The 18,781-nt window shown below is 47.5% G+C and overlaps 1 protein-coding gene across 1 annotated transcript in view; it reads left to right on the plus strand.

The window, feature by feature from the left end:
* RAB26 (RAB26, member RAS oncogene family) overlaps positions 1 to 18,781 on the plus strand; it is a 1,605,669-nt gene that overhangs the window by 1,476,018 nt on the left and 110,870 nt on the right. The window lies entirely within an intron of this gene.

Raw genomic sequence — 18,781 nt, forward strand, 5'->3', positions numbered from 1 at the left:
GCACTGGTGGGCTGGTGGGTGACATTTGAGCGTTGGGTCACGCAAGGGGGATGCTGTGCCTGATGTCGCTCTGAGTCTTCGGAGCAGTCCATGGAGAGGTGAGAACGCAGGAGATGCTCTGAGTGGTGTACCCCTCAGGTAAAGCGCACCCCAGAGAGCCGTGCCCTTTAGGCTTGGGTGGGGGAGATCCAGGATGAAAAACGATGATCGCGTGCTCAGGAGGAGGCATGGTGTCTTCTGCGGCGCATGGATACTGCTAGCGCCGCAGCAGTCAGGTGGAGATAACAAGGCAATCTCCATGAGGACTTCTGGGTGCTGGAGTGACGCAGGACTAAGAGGCACCACGGCCAGAACGCTTTCTTCTCTGGTGTTTTTCCTGCTTGTGCCCGACAGGCACATCGAAGAGTGTGGGCACCAGCGAGGCTGCTTAGACGCATTGGATATGGACTGGGGGCTAGCAATTAAACCAATTGAAAGAAACAATTCAGAGGCTGAGGAATAGGTTACCACGTCGCCGTAACATGGTGAGACACTTGGGGGCGGTGGATTAAAAAGGTCACATTTGACGGAGGTATGGTTGGCCATAGTACCAAGGCGAAGGTGTGATGCACAGGTGTGAGAGAATAAAACCAACACCTTAGAAGACTCAATGCAGTAAATCAAAATAAAATGGCAAGAGGGAAGGGCAGGCACAGTGAAGAGTGTGGGTGCCATGATGTACTGGATCGCCATTGGGGGTTTGCGATTGTTGGTTATTGGGGGTGCCATGATGTACCGGATCACCATTGGGGGCTTGTGATTGTAGAAGATTGGGGTACCATGATGTACTGGATCGTCATTGGGGGCTTGCAATTGTTGAGGAGTGTTGGCGCCATGATGTACTGGATCGCCATTGCGGGCTTGCTATTGTTGAAGAGTGTGGGCGCCATGATGTACTGGATCGCCATTGGCGGCTTGCGATTGTTGCATATTGGGGGTGCCATGATGTACTGGATCACCGCTGGGGGCTGGCGATTGTTGAAGAGTGTGGGCGCCATGATGTACTGGATCGTCATTGCGGGCTTGCTATTTTTGAAGATTGGGAGTGCCATGATGTACTGGATCGTCATTGCGGGCTTGCTATTGTTGAAGAGTGTGGGCGCCATGATGTACTGGATCGTCATTTCGGGCTTGCTATTTTTGAAGATTGGGGGTGCCATGATTTACTGGATCGTCATTGCGGGCTTGCTATTGTTGAAGGTTGGGGGTGCCATGATGTACTGGATTGCCATTGGGGTCTTGCTATTGTTGAAGAGTGTGGGTGCCATGATGTACTGGATCGCCACTGGGGACTTGCGATTGTTGAATATTGGGGGTGCCATGATGTACTGGATCGTCATTTCGGGCTTGCTATTGTTGAAGATTGGGGGTGCCATGATGTACTGGATCGCCATTGGGGGCTTGCTATTGTTGAAGAGTGTGGGCGCCATGATGTACGGGGTCGCCACTGGGGGCTTGCGATTGTTGTATTTTGGGGGTTCCATGATGTACTGGATCGACATTGTGGGCTTGCTATTGTTGAAGATTGGGGGTGCCATGATGTACTGGATCGACATTGTGGGCTTGCTATTGTTGAAGATTGGGGGCACCATGATGTACTGGATCGCCATTGGGGGCTTGCTATTGTTGAAGAGTGTGGGCGCCATGATGTACGGGGTCGCCACTGGGGGCTTGCGATTGTTGAATTTTGGGGGTTCCATGATGTACTGGATCGACATTGTGGGCTTGCTATTGTTGAAGATTGGGGGTGCCATGATGTACTGGATCGTCATTGTGGGCTTGCTATTGTTGAAGATTGGGGGCACCATGATGTACTGGATCGCCATTGGGGGCTTGCTATTGTTGAAGAGCGTGGGCGCCATGATGTACTGGATCGCCAGAGTGTGGGCGCCATGATGTACTGGATCGCCATTGTTACAACGTCGAGGTGTTGTGGTGGGGCACTTGGGGGGAGGAAACATTGTGAGGAGGAGAACTGGTCTGGTTGGAAAATGTCAGTGATATGGTTGGTCATAATACCACTGGAAGGGTGTGGTGCACAGGTATGTGAGAAGAAAATAAACACCTTAGTCAAAAGACTTGGTGCATGAATGAAAAAAAAATGGCAAGAGGGGAGGGCAGGCCGAGATTCATTAATCATGTGCTAACGGTTGCGGAGTGCCTTCACAAAGACCTTTGTGTGAGGGGAACGGAATTAGAATGCACCCTCCACCCCACGTCCCCATTGCGGGAGGGTTCCCACCTCCCAGGCCTTGCCCTGAAGCCACTCAGGCCCGTCACGAGCACAACAGGAAGCTGCGGCGGAAGTTCATACGCACGTGACGGTTTTATCAAAGCTATGGCAGTGAGCTGGTTAAGCAACCAGAATGTGACCCTCAGCTTGTGGCAGTGGTGTCACTCAGTTGATGCCATCTTCATTATAGCTGTCGGAAACAGTCTCGTTGGTTCTCGTTCTCACAGTGCGCAGTGAGGTGCGGCTTGACGGTTTCCCCCACGTTCGAGGGTGCTATCCTGTCGAGAGGAAAGGAGTGTTGGCCTGCCGTGGCTCGGAAAACTAGTTTACCCGGCTTATGGTGTTACTGTGTTACTGTGGACTGCGGCCAGCTGACTTCAGGAGTTGACTCAAGGGAGTTGACTCAAGAAACAGTGAGTAAATGGAGGTGGAAATATTGTGTTTTTTGGTTTTCTTTCCCTCATGTTTTGATTGGTTGCGACACTGTGCAGCCTGCTGTAGCCGCCCCTCTTACAATCTGTGGTTTTGTTGAACCCCACTCCAGCTGGCTCCTCCCCCGCCCAACTGAAGGAGTTGTGGGTCACACATAACCCTAAGTGTGCCATTCAGTCATCCAATCATTTGCCTTGCCGCGCACCTTGGCCTTTGCAAATCAACCATAGCCGCAGATGGGCGATAAGCCTCCCCCACGCACAAGAGGCAAGCTCCGCCTGCAAAGCGAGTCAGCACTCAAGAAAAAATTGGGCGTTATTCCCTTGCAAAGGGATGTGGCCCCATTCACGCGGTGCGCTACACGAAAACCCCCTATTGATGCGAAAGTACATGGAGATCAAATGGAAAAAGCTCCTCAGTCTGTTTCCTATGAAGCAGATATTGCCAAGAAATGATCTGCTGCTACTTCAGCGGCCCTGGAAGCCTTGGAGTCTTTGCCCATAATTACGTCATCTGTATGTACCTCATCGCAAGGTCTGGCGAGCCTGCCTTGCTTGCCATTGCCAGCTGTTGCACAGTGCCTAGCAACTTCATTAGTACATTTCCCACCCGAAATTTGGATGAAGCAGGATCCAGAGTTAGCCCCCAAAAAGTGGAGGAGGTTTCTGCTGACTGCAAGTTGCGACATGTGTCCCAAGGAAATCAAGCGAAATATCTGAAGCGAAAACTCCTGACCTTTTCCGAGGGAGATAGTGGTTAGAAAATAACGTTTTTTCTTTAGGAAACCTGCTGAAAACGCCACAGAATGCATGGATGATGAAAGAGCTGATCGGATCCTGCTAGAGTCCGTTTGCAAGGGGGGAGCTGGACTTGGATCATGACGCCCCCCTCCACAGGAAAGCAAAGTTCCTTCCTTGCCGCCCAGCAGCACTCTTCGTTCTGTGAGAACAGTAGAGGATGCGCAATGCCCAGGGGGCTCCGAGTTGACCAATCATGCAAGAGCTCCCGCGAACGTCGTGAGTGGACCGTCCAGGGATAGCCCCTCACCTGCTCATGGAGAAGAACAAATGGCACCTCGAGTCACGGGCAACTCAAATGAAATATTTGCAATTCCAATTGGTGCTTATGACTCACCAGCACCTCCCGTGAAGGGAATGGTCATGGCTCAGTCTCCAAGCTGTCTGAATGATAAAACGGATGGTCACCTTGTGAAAGCTCTACCCCTTCCCTCGATCTTCATTTAGAAGAGTCTGCCCTGCACCTAGTGTTTGTTGAGAACAGTACCACTGAGGATGCGCAGATGGACGAATTACTCACAACAAAGTCATTGGACACCATGAATGAGGAAAGGCTGATGGCCTTGAACCCACCTCAAACTACATCTTCTTCCTCTGACAGTTCTGAATACCTCAAATCTTGTACTCCTCTGAGAATTTCAAAGGGCAAAGACTGCAAAAGAGGATGAATTATAACGCTAGCAAGTCTAACCTAAAGGGTGAAATTTCAGCCAGCGGCATTGATATAGTCCTGATGTAAGCCTTGAACATCTCGCTGGCGCCATTTATAAAACTGTACGAGGCTCTGAACGATACCTTAAAGGATCACTCTACAACACAGGCTATGCTGCAATCAACGCTGATTTTCTTGGAAGGCTTTGTGACCTCCGCCCAAGTGGCTTATGAGAAGAGCATAAAAGCAAACGCAACCTCACTCAAAACCCCACTTGAATCTTTACTTCAAGAACGCAACAAGAAAAAACAACTCAGACAAGATCTTGAAGAAGTGTCCTGTTGCCTTAATGCTACTGAAGAGAGGAAAAAGAGTTAATCACTTCGAACCACGATTTCTTGTGAGCTACTGGACTCGAGCGCTCACGTCACTCCAATAATTGTTGGTACTCTCCGGCCCAATAAGAGCAGTTTCCGGTGAGCAGGTCAATGTGGTTAGAAGGAGCGAAGTACCTTTAAGATCCAGAAATTGGTCCAAGAGCAGTGTGGTTTCTGCTCCAACTGCGCAATCAATCGACGGCGTCCACCCTCAGAAAGAATACTCGATCTTTGTACACAAAAATCGACAAAATAACCTTTGAAACACTCCCAGCTCCAACCTAGGAAATAATCAGAAAACGAAATCCTAGGTAGGAAGAAAAAATGTAATGGAGTGAGAAACTTCTTAAGGAACTTATTCTTGACCAGCTCCCCGGATCTGACTCAGAAAAATGCATCTGACAGAGGTGGGGCGAGAGAGTCTATTGGTCGACCGTCCCGTCTCGGCCTCAGCTGATCATATCACCAACAGACTCTGTTAAGCTGCTTATAAGCCTTGCACATTCCCCTTGTGCTATAACTCAGCAAGCGAAAGGAGAGCATGTCATCTCTGATCACGTTACGCCACCTTTATCTGCCCAATCCCCTGCTACAGATAAGAATGATCTAGTGGCAGAAGGCCAGTCCTTGGTGGTTAAACTTTTTGGTCACTCTAAAGTAACCTCTAAGAGTGTCATATCAAAACGAAACAACAAAGAGAATGATGGCGTAAAATGCTGAAGTGAACATCGCAACCATAGCTCATCATTTAACCATTCCAGCACCTCAGGATGAACCTTTTATGACCCTGGAGCAGAAACACTACGCCGTGTCTAACTCATGTGTTGAAGCTTCTACATCAATTGGCCCAGAAGCCATCCCTGCTGAAGTCACCACAAAACCTCCCCCTTTTAGCATGGGAATAGATAGGTTAAATGACATCCCTGAGATGCCAATCGACCCACCCCAGCAATGAAAGCATCCACATGTATTTCGATCAATGATCTTTGTCCTCCCTCCTCTCCATCGAATATGAACGCAGTGCCGGTTGGTGGGACAGATCATTCGCTCCAACACAAGCTACAAGATAACCTGAATGTTGAGCAGTCCAGACCTCGGAGAGTTCTTAAACATGGGGTCTGTTTGGAATGTCTGTTCAGGATGCCAAATGGTCTCATCCTAAATAGACACAACATCCTGAGACTCTTGCACTGTATCCCGAAACTAAGAACAATTGAAGCTTGGGATATCGATCCTGCGGCTTTCCCTTATGACAATTGTGTGGACAGAGTAGATATACATCTGGCAACGAGCCATACAAAATGCTTATTGCTGGATGAGACTGCGGCTTCACTTTTGCTAGGGTTGGATTTGACATGTTTGAATGATAATCTAGCGTGCAAGTGGGAGGAGTGGGGGTTGAGGGACCTATGGGTCAGGAGGTAAGGGAAGACACGACTCCTATCCCTGGAGCCCTCTCTGCTGTAGAGTGTGTGAGTTCTGTTAAGCCCAAGATAGCCCCAAAGGTGAACTCTGCCCTTAAACTGCAGTCTCTCATCGAGCCCTGTCCTTTATCCTACACCGTAACGGTGGGCAAAGGTTTAGCAAATCAGCGGAAGGTGTCCACAGAGAAAACATTAAACAGAGAGCTTGAACACATATGATATGATTGGTTATTTATAACATGCTTAATACCCAGAGGTTTCTAAGTGTGGACCAAGGGATCAAACTTGTGTTGCTCTGTGTCGTCTTGCTTCCAAGGCGAGCATGTTGCCCCTGAGCTATCCTCCCATCTGAGCTATCCGTCATCCTGAGCTATCCTTTAACATCTTGGGTTTGGCTCCCTGAAGCTCTCCTAGTCCAAAAACCTAAGAATTAGCATAACATAATAGTTGGAGAAGACGGTATCACCCTAATGTCATGGAACACCCTGGGTTTCAATCACTTACTTGGTATTAGAATTCCCTATGTAAATAAAAATAATATCATTTGTTTACAAGAAACCTGGTTGTGTTCACTACCAATTATGGAGGGTTTCTCTGTCATTTTTAACCTATCGAAAAAAGGTTGTAAAGGGAGGCCCTCCTCAGGGTTGCTCTTGGCAGTCGACATACATAGTAACTTGAGCATTATAAGGCATGAACACCCAGATCCTTATATTCAGATGGCAGTTCTGAAACTTGCCCATGGTTTGGGTTATGACAATTTCATTGTCTGTAATCTCTATTGGAAGCCGAGGGCCAAGGGGGCTGAACTGTTCATGGCTACATTCACTGACGCCCTAAACACAAGCCTTGAAGCATACCTGGACGCCGAGATTATCATTTGTGGAGACTTCAATCTGCCCGATTTTGAGCTCCTGGAGGTAGAAAAGCGAGAGACAGCTCCAAGAGGGAGGTGTTGACACAGAGGTCTGGGATAGAAACTTCCACAAACTCAACGGTCATGTTTTTGGTTACATCCAAGGGCATCATACGTGGAAAGGATTGGGGAAGGCGGGCACAATTGACTATGTTTTTGTCACGAGATGCTTTTGAAGTCTGTCAGTAAGTTTGAAGTGAGAGACTCTGCCAGTAATGACCATATCATTTTATATGTTTATTTGTCGACTGACCATAATCCATCTAAAGGAAAATGTATTCCTGCTCTGGAGGTTAACCCGGGGCGTAACAGACTGAGGATGGCCTCTCGTGATCTTATGGAACTTCACTCAAGTTTGTGGGGCCCCGGGACTGAAACAAACAGTCTATCTGAGAAAAAAGATCTTGATTACCCAAGACTGCTGTTAGACTTTGTCTCAGCAGGTTGTCGATCATCTAAACCTGATTTCCTGCAAAAACACTTGTTTAACTGGGCCATCCAAAATGAAAAAAACTCCTATGAGCGGGTGTGAGATCTATTCGTAAAGTTGGAGATCTTTGAATGAAAGATGCCTTGAGGAGATGTTACCAAACTTAATGTGATTGGCTGAAGAGGTATAAATGGAGGTTGGACCTTGCTGATTCCGAACTCATACTAACCCAAATGACAAACAAAAATGTGGCTGAAATGTGGAAACTAATCAATTCCGCGGGGACAGATCCTAGAGCTCTACAAATCCATGCAGTCCCCGAACACCTATGGGTGAAACATTACTCCGATCTGTTTCGGTAACAGGGCAAAGAGGATGACCTAGCCCAAACTCAAAAAGCAATCCCATGGGTGCTTGATTTTGATAAAGACGACATTCTTCAGCTCATAAAAAATGCAAGCAATTCTGGAGCCTCGGGGCCCGACAGTCTGACTCACATAATGTTTAAAGCTGATCCGTGGGCCTGGGCAGACTTTCTTTGGGCCCCATTTAACAAGATTCTGATACAAGGAAGAGTCCCAGATTCGTGGAAAACATCTATTATTGTATCAGTCTTTAAAAAAGGATCTCGGACAACTCTTCCAACTATAGGCCCATGCATTGCTCGACTTTATTGGTAAAATATATGCGTCATTGTTATTGAAGACCCTGAAGCTTTGGATTTCTGATTCGGCAAGCTTCGACCTCCATCAAGCCGGATTCATCAAACAAGTTGGGACCTCAGTTGCTCTGGAACAAATTAAAAACATGTGGTTGCCCTGAGGGCTTACACTCAGCCTTAGAATCCTTTTACTCCGACACCAGTCTGAGAGTTAGACTTGACAATCAAGGACATCTCTCTGCATGTACTAAAACGAGTCTTGGCCTCAAACAAGCAGAGTTGTTTAACTTTTATATTTCCGAAGTGGGCTCTTCACTACTTGAAATAAGATCCATACCACTGAAAATTGGCAAGCAACGTCTAGGCCACCTGCTTTATGCAGATGGCTTGCTTTTGGTCGAGCAAACCCCCATCGGTCTCCAATGACAATTAAACAAACTTCAGGAGTATGTCATAAGAAACAAACTTAATATCAATGTTCCAAAGACTAAAATTCAAATTTTGAAATCGGCTCTTGGGAGAAAAAAATCTAGCCCAGTATGGCACTTAAATAAAGAACGTGTAGAGGTAGTAACCACCTTCGTGTATCTGGAGATGTTGATAAACACCAGGCTGAATGACTCCCCGAGGATTGTCCAACTGAAGATGAAAATTACTCATTTAGCCTCACAAGCTGAATTTTGCTAAAGAGGTTTGGCAAATTCTCTATGCTTCCAGTCATTCGATTCTATAAAACCAAGGTGATGGCAATAGTTGCTTATGGCGCAGAGGTCTTTGTGGCCACAGACCAAACCTGGTGGAGAATTCTTGAGGGTAGGTTCTGGAGGAGAGTGCTGGGCCTACCTACGTGTACACCCATGCCTGTAATTAGGTACAAATTGGCCCTAACCTCCCTATGTGCAATGATGGATGTCAGGAAAGATTTCCATTTCATGTGTCATTTTCCCTCCAGTTGTGTACCCCCCAACATTTTGCTTTGTTTAGACTTTACCAGAGGAGCACAGCCTTCTGCTGCACTCCTCTGGGCTTTTCGCTCACTTTGTTATGGGGAAACTGGCATGCCCTTAAAGACAGTGAGTACTGGGAGACTTTGTTTCCCTTAGTCCTTGTCTGTGTTGCAAATGTTCTGCATGGGTCTTCCTGTCATGTCTAAAGGCCCTAGTTACTCTCGAAGGAATTTTTAGGAGAAGTGCAGATGTGCCTTAGACAGGGCTTGTGGCAGCTTATCTTTTAGTGTATTTTTAACCCTTTCCTGAGAGGTAAACCGCGCTTACTGCGTTTGGCACAGTTAAGTGGCCTGGCTCTAAAATGGCCATGCCACGAAGTTCTTTGTCCTTTCCTTTGGCCATCTTGTCCCTTCACCTTCGCCAGGTCGAGCCAACCCGGGTCAGTCCTTATTTGGGGATGCATTTTCCCGCAAAGTGCCAACTGGCCTGATCCATCCACCAGGAGCGGAGAAATCGCCACTGTCCCGTTTGGGAATCATTGCTGTATCTTTGTCGCTGAAAGCCGCAGAGCCGCGAGATTGCCGCATTTGAACCTGCAACCGAAGTGGATTTGACTGCCGAAGTTTGGTCCAGAGTGCTCCGGGAGTCGGTGAGTAATTGCAACCCTTACCGATGGCCCGTAGCGCATCCATCCATTTTTACGCATGAGTGGCCCATGAGGGCCCCTCTCCTTTCCACTGCTAGTGCAAACTAGCAAACTATTCCCGAACTCTGAAACCTGCTCTGCCCTGTTGGGGAGACCCTCCACGAATAGTGGGAACCTATTCTGCATCACCTCACCCACCTTCCTGAGCTGCTACAGACCCTTGAAGAGACCCCATTTTGCCCATCTGCATTACCGCGTGCACCAGCATTGCAAGTAAATTTGAGCAATAGGCTCCACTCTTTTCAGGGATTGGACTGCCTTTCAGTTAGGATTGTGTTTGATGCAGAAGGGCCTAAAGACTATTTGCACTACCTGCTTCCTTCCTTTTTTAGGTTGTGGACCCATTTCGTGCATTAACCCTTTGGACCCCATTGGTCTTGTATATATGGATTGTGTTGGCTTAGAAGTATTATTGTGATTTGAGGGTGTGGCCAGCACGCATGCTGTAAGGACAGGCTCCCGCTGAACTCCGTTCCGAGATCCTTGCAAATCGAGCTAATATCACTATAACTGGTCTGAAAACTTAAAAAACCGAACAACATCTAAGGGGAACCGATTACCGACACTCGACCCTGTTCCTGGGGCGAACCGGGGCAGGGAAGGCTGAAAACGCAAAGCTGGACGCTGAGCCCCTGGGACCCACAAGATGGCGGCGCCCACCACGGAATAAGAACGAAGCTACGGAGGCCTAAATTACCTTACGGAGCGCGCCAACAAAGGACTCTATCCCACACCGAAGCCGATAGGGCGGGCCACTCGTTCCCCAGCTGCGCAGAAACCACAGGGACTGAAATTCGAGCCCAGCGATACCGGCGCCGAAGACACTCTGGGGAGCCGTCGCCATGGGAGGAACAAGGGCCGGAAAGACGCACTCGTGGTGCAGTCGAGCGGAGCTGATGGGAAGATCGTACAAACAGCGGGCGCAGTGAGCCAGCATATAACACAGTAAGTGAGGCGGAAAAGAACCAGGGACCCCCCCATCACCCAGATTTGGGGCACGGGTGCGGGTGCACGATGGACCCCACCCCACACGGCCATCCAATAAGCGGGGGCGGTCAACTCGACCCACGGACCCGCTACCCTCCGCCCAAAGACACGAAAACCATAGCGCAAACCAGGAGCCGCAGGGAAGGCCTGCATAGCTTGCGGAACTGGACCCGACATAAGAGACTGTGGGACCGGACACCGGGGATGTCTCCCCCCAAAAATAAACCAAAATTGGTTACGATGGATTCCTTCACGACTGTCAGACCCCAAAGACAATCACAACAAGACCGGGAGACCTCGGAAGAGCCGCCTCAACAAGAAGAGGACCTCAAACACACGCAAGTCATGCAGGCAATAGCGGCCCTCCGCACATCAGTCGAAGGGAAGATAGAGGAGGTGAAATCAGACATACAGCTCATGCGTCAGGACGCCGGAAACCTAACTGAAAGGGTCACGGCCATAGAAACTACCCTGCAAGACGACGTGGAGAGTACCCAAGATCTAAAGATAAAAGTCCAAGACCTGGAACAAAAAGTGGCAAGGCTGGAGGCGCGCTCCGAGGATGCCGAGGGTCGAGCCCGCCGAAATAACATTCGTATACTGGGGGTTCCAGAGGACTTGGAAGGCCCAGACCCGACAGAATTTATCGAAACATTGCTACAACAGGAAATTGGTCCAGGAAACCTCACCCAGGGGTTCTCCGTTGAAAGAGCCCACAGATCTCTACAGAAACGCCCCCTACCCGGCTCACACCCGCGCCCAATCATTGCCAAAATTCTAAACTTTTGTGAACGGGAAACTATATTGCGGTACTCCAGAGAAGGTGGAGAGATCAAGAGGAAAGACTCGACAATAGTCATGTACCCAGATTATACCCCCACAGTGCAACGAGCAAGGAACTCCTTCATCCAAATAAAAGCACAATTACGAAAGCTCAACCTAAAATACATGTTGCTCTACCCGTCGCGCCTCAAAATTATGTACAAAGGAAGAGCGATATTTCTGGAGACCCCAGCCGCAGCAAACATGTGGCTCGAACATAATAACCTGGCTGATGGCAAGGAGGAACCACCACGGTCAAACTTGGGCTGACTACGCACCCGCCATGGCAAGAAGAGCAAAGCGATTCCCCCACACGAATACAGACAGCAGACAATTATACTACAATTGAGTTCTACTGTGATGTAAGCCAGATCGGACAGGAGCTCGGAGGACCACGCGAAATAAAAGAAAGGCGACCCACCCCACCGGAATCTGTGCAGGCAATCCCCCTACACACTACCTGATCAGGAAGGCCAGGAGTGGCCTAGAAGGCTCGGGAACCCCCTGAGCGCTGCAAGTTTAAAGCAACTGCTAGGGGCAGTTCGAGTTGTTTTTTGTTTGTTTTCCCCATTCACACAATGGGAGTTACACAAGTTAAAAAGTCTCCAACAGGTGTAACAGGTGGTGCTGGGGAGGACGGGCACGGAGGGAAGAAGCCAAAAAGGGGTGAGCGAACGGAAGAGGTTGAAGTGCTGGACTTACCTACGCCGGAACAAAATCAAGTCCTACTTGAACAGAAAGGGAGTGCAAATAGCACTGTTGCAGGAGACACATTGCACGGCGGACTCTCTGGCCAAATTAGGCGAGCATTGGGGAGGACAAGGAATTGGAACCACCTACTCCAAATATGCCAGAGGAGTATACACCTGGATTCACCCCAACTCACATTCCATTTTATTAAGTCCGAGATAGATCCGGAAGGCAGGTTTGCGATACTGTGGGGCCGACTAGAACAGGAAGAGGTATGTATAGTGAACTCCTATCTTCCCAACACTAATATTCCAGCACATCTGAACTCAATGTATCCCAAAATCGCCCCATACAGGCATGGCATCTTTTTTTGGGCAGGGGACGTCAACTGTGTACGAGATCCCAACCTTGATAGGTCCCAGCACCACCCGAAAGGTCCCTCAGCAGCCACGGTAGCGCTATCCCTATTAATAGACAGACTAGATCTTGCTGACACATGGAGGGAGCAGCACCCCAACGCCCGGGATACTCGTACTTCTCCTCCCCACATGACCTTCATACGAGGTTAGATTACGTTTTCATTAGCAAAGAACACCTGTCACAAATAGACAGTGCACAACACCTAGGATGAACCATCTCAGACCACTTGCCACTTCTAGTAGAATGGAACCACGCTGGTCCTAGACCCCCTATCCCTATGTGGAGAATGCCGATTGACGCCCTGGGTGACCTGGCATTCAGGGAGGACCTGCACGACTTTATAGATAACTTTATAGAGGTAAATACCGGAAGTGTCGACCACCTGAGCACGATGTGGGACGCCCTAAAAGTAGTGATAAGGGGGGAAACTATAACAAAAGCAGGAGGTATTAGAAAACAGCTGCGAGGCGAACCAGACCAGTGGGAGCAAGAGAATGAGCAATTTGAGGCCACCCCGGTGAACACCTACCAGAGAGAGGACACCCTGAAAGCACTTAGAGTTAAATGCACATCGGCATGGGATAGACTAGCTAAATTTGACTACACCACCAAGACTAACAGAGCACACACAGAAGCCGACAGGCCGAGTAGAATGCTGGCCTGGCTGTGCAAGACAAAACACCCCAGGCACACACTCACCAAGATACAGGATGCAGAGGGCAATGAATTCCAAACACAACAAGGCATAAACAACGCCTTCAAGCGCTTTTATGAACACCTGTACTCCCACAAGGACCAAGTTCCCCGAGACCAAATCACAGATACTTTGAAGGAAATAGGACTCCCCAGACTAACCCCTGAACAGACTGAGGCCCTAGATGCAGACATCACGACCGAAGATATAACAGAGGTGATTAAATCGCTGGCCAACTGCAAGACCCCTGGCACCGATGGGCTACCCGCTGAGTTTTATAAAGCGTACAAGACCTCCCTAACACCTTTATTACATGAGGTTTTTCAAGAAGCATATGAGAGAGGGATATTGCCCGACAGCATGAGAGAGACCCTTTTGATCCCGATCATTAAACCTAACAAACCTGTCAACAAACGCGTCTCTTACAGCCCAATAGCCATGCTCAATTATGATGTGAAAATACTGATAACAATATTAGCTAAGAGGTTGGCTAGAATCATAGGGGAGATCGTGCACATGGATCAGTGCGGCTTCATACCGAGCCGGAACATGACCATGAACTTACGCAGATTACAACAGGTTATAAACCAAACTGAGGCTAGCATGGAGGCATGTGCACTGCTATCCCTTGATGCCATTAAGGCGTTCGATTCTATATATTGGGAATGGCTACTAGTGGTTCTAGAAGGTTTCGGCTTTGGCCCGGGGTTCATTAGGTGGATCAAGATACTTTATACAAAACCCAGGGCTATGGTAAAAACCGGAAAGTATGTATCTGAGGTCTGGGACATATGCAGGGGCACTAGGCAGGGATGTCCACTATCCCCCATGCTTTATGTACTAGGACTGGAACCTATTGCCATCTATTTTCGGAAACAATTCTTCGATGCTGGGATATGCCTAGGGGAGTGGACCACATCATCTCACTTTATGCAGACGATGTGCTGCTATATGTTACGGACCCACACAATAACGTGCCCACAATACTAGACGTTTTAGACAACTTTGCGAAGGTCTCAGGCATACAATTTACCAGGGCAAAGTCCTGCCTCTTCCCTCTAGCTCGCCTCAAGAGCAAGAATATTGTAGAACTTCCTTCTGTGGGGATACAGTGGGAGGTCACCTCGTTTAAATACCTGGGAATACACATAATGCACACCCCTGCACTGATGCACAAACACAACACGAAATCAGCAATCCCCATTTTAAGAAAATCGATGAACGTCTGGGCAAAACTTCCCCTGTCTATGATGGGCAGAGCCTCAATAATTAAAATGATTGTCCTCCCTAGATTCCTGTACAGGTTTCAAAATGTACATTACTACATCAATGCTTCCTTTTTTGCCTGCTAGAAGTGATACTCCGTGATTTCCTATAGGGGAAAGGAAGACGCAAGATAGCACTCACCACCTTGGTCCTACCGCATAGCCAGGGGGGAATTCAACTCCCAAACTTCGAGAAATATTATTTGGCAGCGCAACTCAGTTTTGTGACCAAGTGGCTAGCAGACGACACCACATCTGAGACGCCCCTGCTACAACCCTTGGTCTCCCCGATCCATCTGAAGGAACTTATTTGGGCCCCCAGCCACCTGATGCGAAATGCCCCCTTCTTGACTGCCCTAGGGCGAAAAGTATGGCACAGAGCAGAGGCACTCGCCCACGCAAAGCATCACTACTCCCCATACATACCAATGATCTCGGACCTATGCAGATCCGACATGGACCTGCAACACCTGACGCTGGGAAGAAAAAGGGATATATACGTGGTGAGACCTATACGACGATGGCACCTTTAAGTTATTTGAAACACTACAGGAGGAAGCTGGAATCCACACCGGCCAGTTTCTGTGGTATCAAAGGATACGGACTACAGCACGAAACAAGTGGACAACATGGCCGGAGGAACCGGAATCAAACCCTCTGATCACACTATTGTACAGCTTGGGAGAGGGATGGAGACCAGTGTCCCAGATCTATGGCCACTTGAGTGACAGCCCCAACCCACGAAGTGCCGATCTGAAAAGAAGATGGGAAACGGACATGGGCCGGGAAATGGCTGATGGAGAATGGGAGAGGGCTCTAGCGTACCCTAAAGCAGTCTCCAGAAACCACAGATTTAGACAAATACAACTGAACCTGTTATACCGAACATATTTAACCCCATCCAGGCTGGCGAAATTCAATAAATCACCGCACTCTGTCTGCACCTGGTGCGGAGAGAATAATGCGGACCTGATTCACTTGTTCTGGTCGTGCACCAAAACACAGTCCCTGTGGACCACCGTACAGCTGACAAGCGAAAAAGCAGGGAGCAGGGTTGACTAGGTACAAGTGAACCCCGGACGAATGCCTTCTGGGAACGTACCCCAGGCTGGCCAAACTTAAACACCTGGCCAAATTAATGGTCATCATGTGCATACTGGCAAAAAGGACAATTGCAATGTCCTGGAAAAAACCCGCAGGACCCCAACAAAAGGTATGGCACAGAGAATTGTAACGTTGGGTACAAGCTGAAACAAAGGCATTGGAAGACAGTGTTGCCAGGTCCACGGACGCCTCGAGCATGACCCTAACGGCCTGGAAAGAACTCGCAGGATCCTTGTTTCACCCCTCGGATGACAAGCCCCCATGAACAAGAACAAACCTATGGAAAACGGATTCACAACCAACATCACAGAACCTCGAGAGCAACTAGCCACACCTTCACTGGGTCCTTACAAGATCAAGTCCCCTCTGCCCCCTCCCCCCGGCTTGCCTGACCCTCTCTGAACCGACAGACTGCCCTGCCATGATGGAAGGAGCACTTGGAGACAGTTAAAGTTGAATTGTTAAATGTTAATGTCTTATTACGAAATGCTTATTATCCTCTAACTATGGACATATTTTATGTCATGCAAATGTAAAAATGATAAATGCCAATAAATAAATTTAAAAATAAAATAGAAGTATTACTGTGATTTATTTTTATTTTTCTTTATTTTTTTATTGGTTTTTTTCAAACCTTTAAAAAAGAAAAGAGAACACCAGAGACAAAAATGTCGTCATAGAGCAAGACATCAAACAAAACAAGTACGTCTTATTACATCCTGTTCCATATTAGAGTCACCACATTCGTCAATAGGTTACTGGACGGACTTTCTCCTCTGTTAAATAGCCGAGTTAGTGTATAAACGGTCTTTGACGGCTTGGAGGAAGGAGACCAGGGCATATAGCACAGATCTATTCGACCCGTCAAACAGGGCTTTCCACCAGTCCTCCCGGGATGCGAACTGAAATCTCTTTGTGACTGGACCAAAGATTCTGTTTCTTTCTTGTTCTAGCCCAGAGCATATCATTGTCAGGTGTTTGAGGGTTTCATTTGTGGTGTTACAAAAACGACACATTAGATCCAAGTCAGTCGATTGTGACCAAAAACAGAGTCGCTCCTTAGTTGGCAGGGCGTTGAGCCTGAATTTCAAGTAAAGAGATCTCGACCACTGGTCCGGAAAACAGGACAGGTATGCCGGAAGATGGCCATAAGCTCTTGCCTCAATCGGGAAGTCTTGCGCTGTACTTGATGTCGATCTTAAGTTGCAAGTATGAATCCGGTCAGTTCTCCATAACTTCAGTTTTGCAGCATCAGGGTTTTCAATCAGCATTTGAGTCTTGATGTTATATGCTTTGAGAACCTCGTGACACAAATCATTCCATTGATGCGGGATTGTGTCAGGTTGTTCAGACTCTAGGTTGTGAAGAATTGCAATTTGAGGCGCCTGGTTTGTTAATAAAGTTTTCCTGAAAAGGCTTAAAAGGTTCCAGGTAACCCTTGCCTGAATGGAGATGTAACCAAGTTCGTATCTTACGCAAGCTGTGGAAGTCCCCTTAGGGAGGTGTAGGACTTTGATCCAAAAGATTTTTTCAAACGAGTTCCACACTTCATTCCCACAACCAAACACATTTTCTCCAGCGTAGATCAGAGATGGAACCACTTTTTGTTGAAAGAAATTAAGCGTAGGTTTTAGGGAGAATTTCCCGAATTTTTTGTTAATTAAGGAAGCCTGACATGCCAGCTGGCGGCATTTCATCCTTGCGGATTCTACCCAGGGTGCGTCATTCCTGCTAGCACTTATACGCATCCCTAAGTAGGTGGTGTTTTTTACGAGGCAGATGGGTTCTTTGTCCAAATACCATTTGAATTTCTGCCCATTTTTTTTGGTGCCTTGGACTTTTTCAAAGACCATAATTTCGCATTTCCCCCTGTTGATGTTCTCTGTTAAGTATTTTTCCACAGCAGTAAGTTTACGTTGCAGACCTATTGGTGTGGAATCCAACAGGATGATGTCGTCCGCATAAGCTAAGTAATCAATATGCGTGCCATGTATTTTCGGTGGAAACGTATGTAACCCATTACTGTGATTTTATTTGTGTGTTGAAACTCAAAGGCCTTGAAATAAATGTATTTGTATTTTTTATTTATCTACGCCTGACTTAGAGTGATTTGCAAGTGTCCTTTACTTTGTGTGCTCATTGAGGTCTTTCAGTCACCCTCACCCCTCCTGAGACTTAGTCTTGACCACCGCCAATGCTACTTTGATTGGTCTGGCTTGTCCAGAAGGTCAACCTGTTCCAAGAAACTAGGCTGGCCTTCTGAACCTCTGCCCACCAGGTCAGAGTTCAGGAATCCATTTTAACAATGGAGTGGAAAACTCTTGTCATTGTACAGAAAGTGCCTAACCAATCCCTCAGTTTGAGGGTTTAGAATCTTGAAAGAAGCCTTGGATAGCTCTGTTGAGCCTATCCTAAATGATTGGTTTCAAGCATGCAATAAAAGGTTGAACACGCTTGGTTCCTCAGAACTAGACCTACTGACCAATCCAATTAAAATCAAGCTATGGAGACCAGATTGGATCAATACTATTACAACAAGAGATCAATATAAATCTTACAAGAATTTCAAGGTCAAATGTAGAAAAAGGAATTCCACACCGACCTACCTTGGACTGTTTCCATGCCTACTCAAACGAGCAAAATTGTTAAGGTTTAGACTGAACCTCCTCCCCACAAAAGAAGTACTGCTAAACAGGAACCAATGGCTAGAATCAGACATCAACTGCCGATTCTGTCATAAATTAGATACCAGTGAAACACTCTACCACTTAACATTACTATGTGAAGGGTTGACGGAGAGAAGAACTTTACATTTAGGTACAATAGTTAATAGCTGTACTTTGATGTCTGTGGACGATTGGTGGTTCAGGCTCATAGGTGGAGATAATTTAACCTAAACCATCACCTTACTTGGGTTCATGGATGACCTTCTTTTTTAAACCAGTTCAGTGGCTGCACACACAAAGAACCTTATAGTGAAACCTTTGTTGAAAGCCCCTAACCTTGAAAACCGTATGATACATGACACGTAGGCAAAGATGACAGATGGTTAGGTTGCCCTCTCTACGATTTATTATGTCACAATTGTCGAAAGCAATTGGAATTTTTACCATGTACTGCTATAAGTATATTACTATGCTTTGGGGCTGTATGCCTTTATTCTGTAGTGTGATAGTTAGTTTGTA

This window comes from Ambystoma mexicanum, chromosome 2q (genome assembly GCF_040938575.1).
Source record: "Ambystoma mexicanum isolate Mex_15411 chromosome 2q, UKY_AmexF1_1, whole genome shotgun sequence".
NCBI lineage: Eukaryota > Metazoa > Chordata > Amphibia > Caudata > Ambystomatidae > Ambystoma > Ambystoma mexicanum.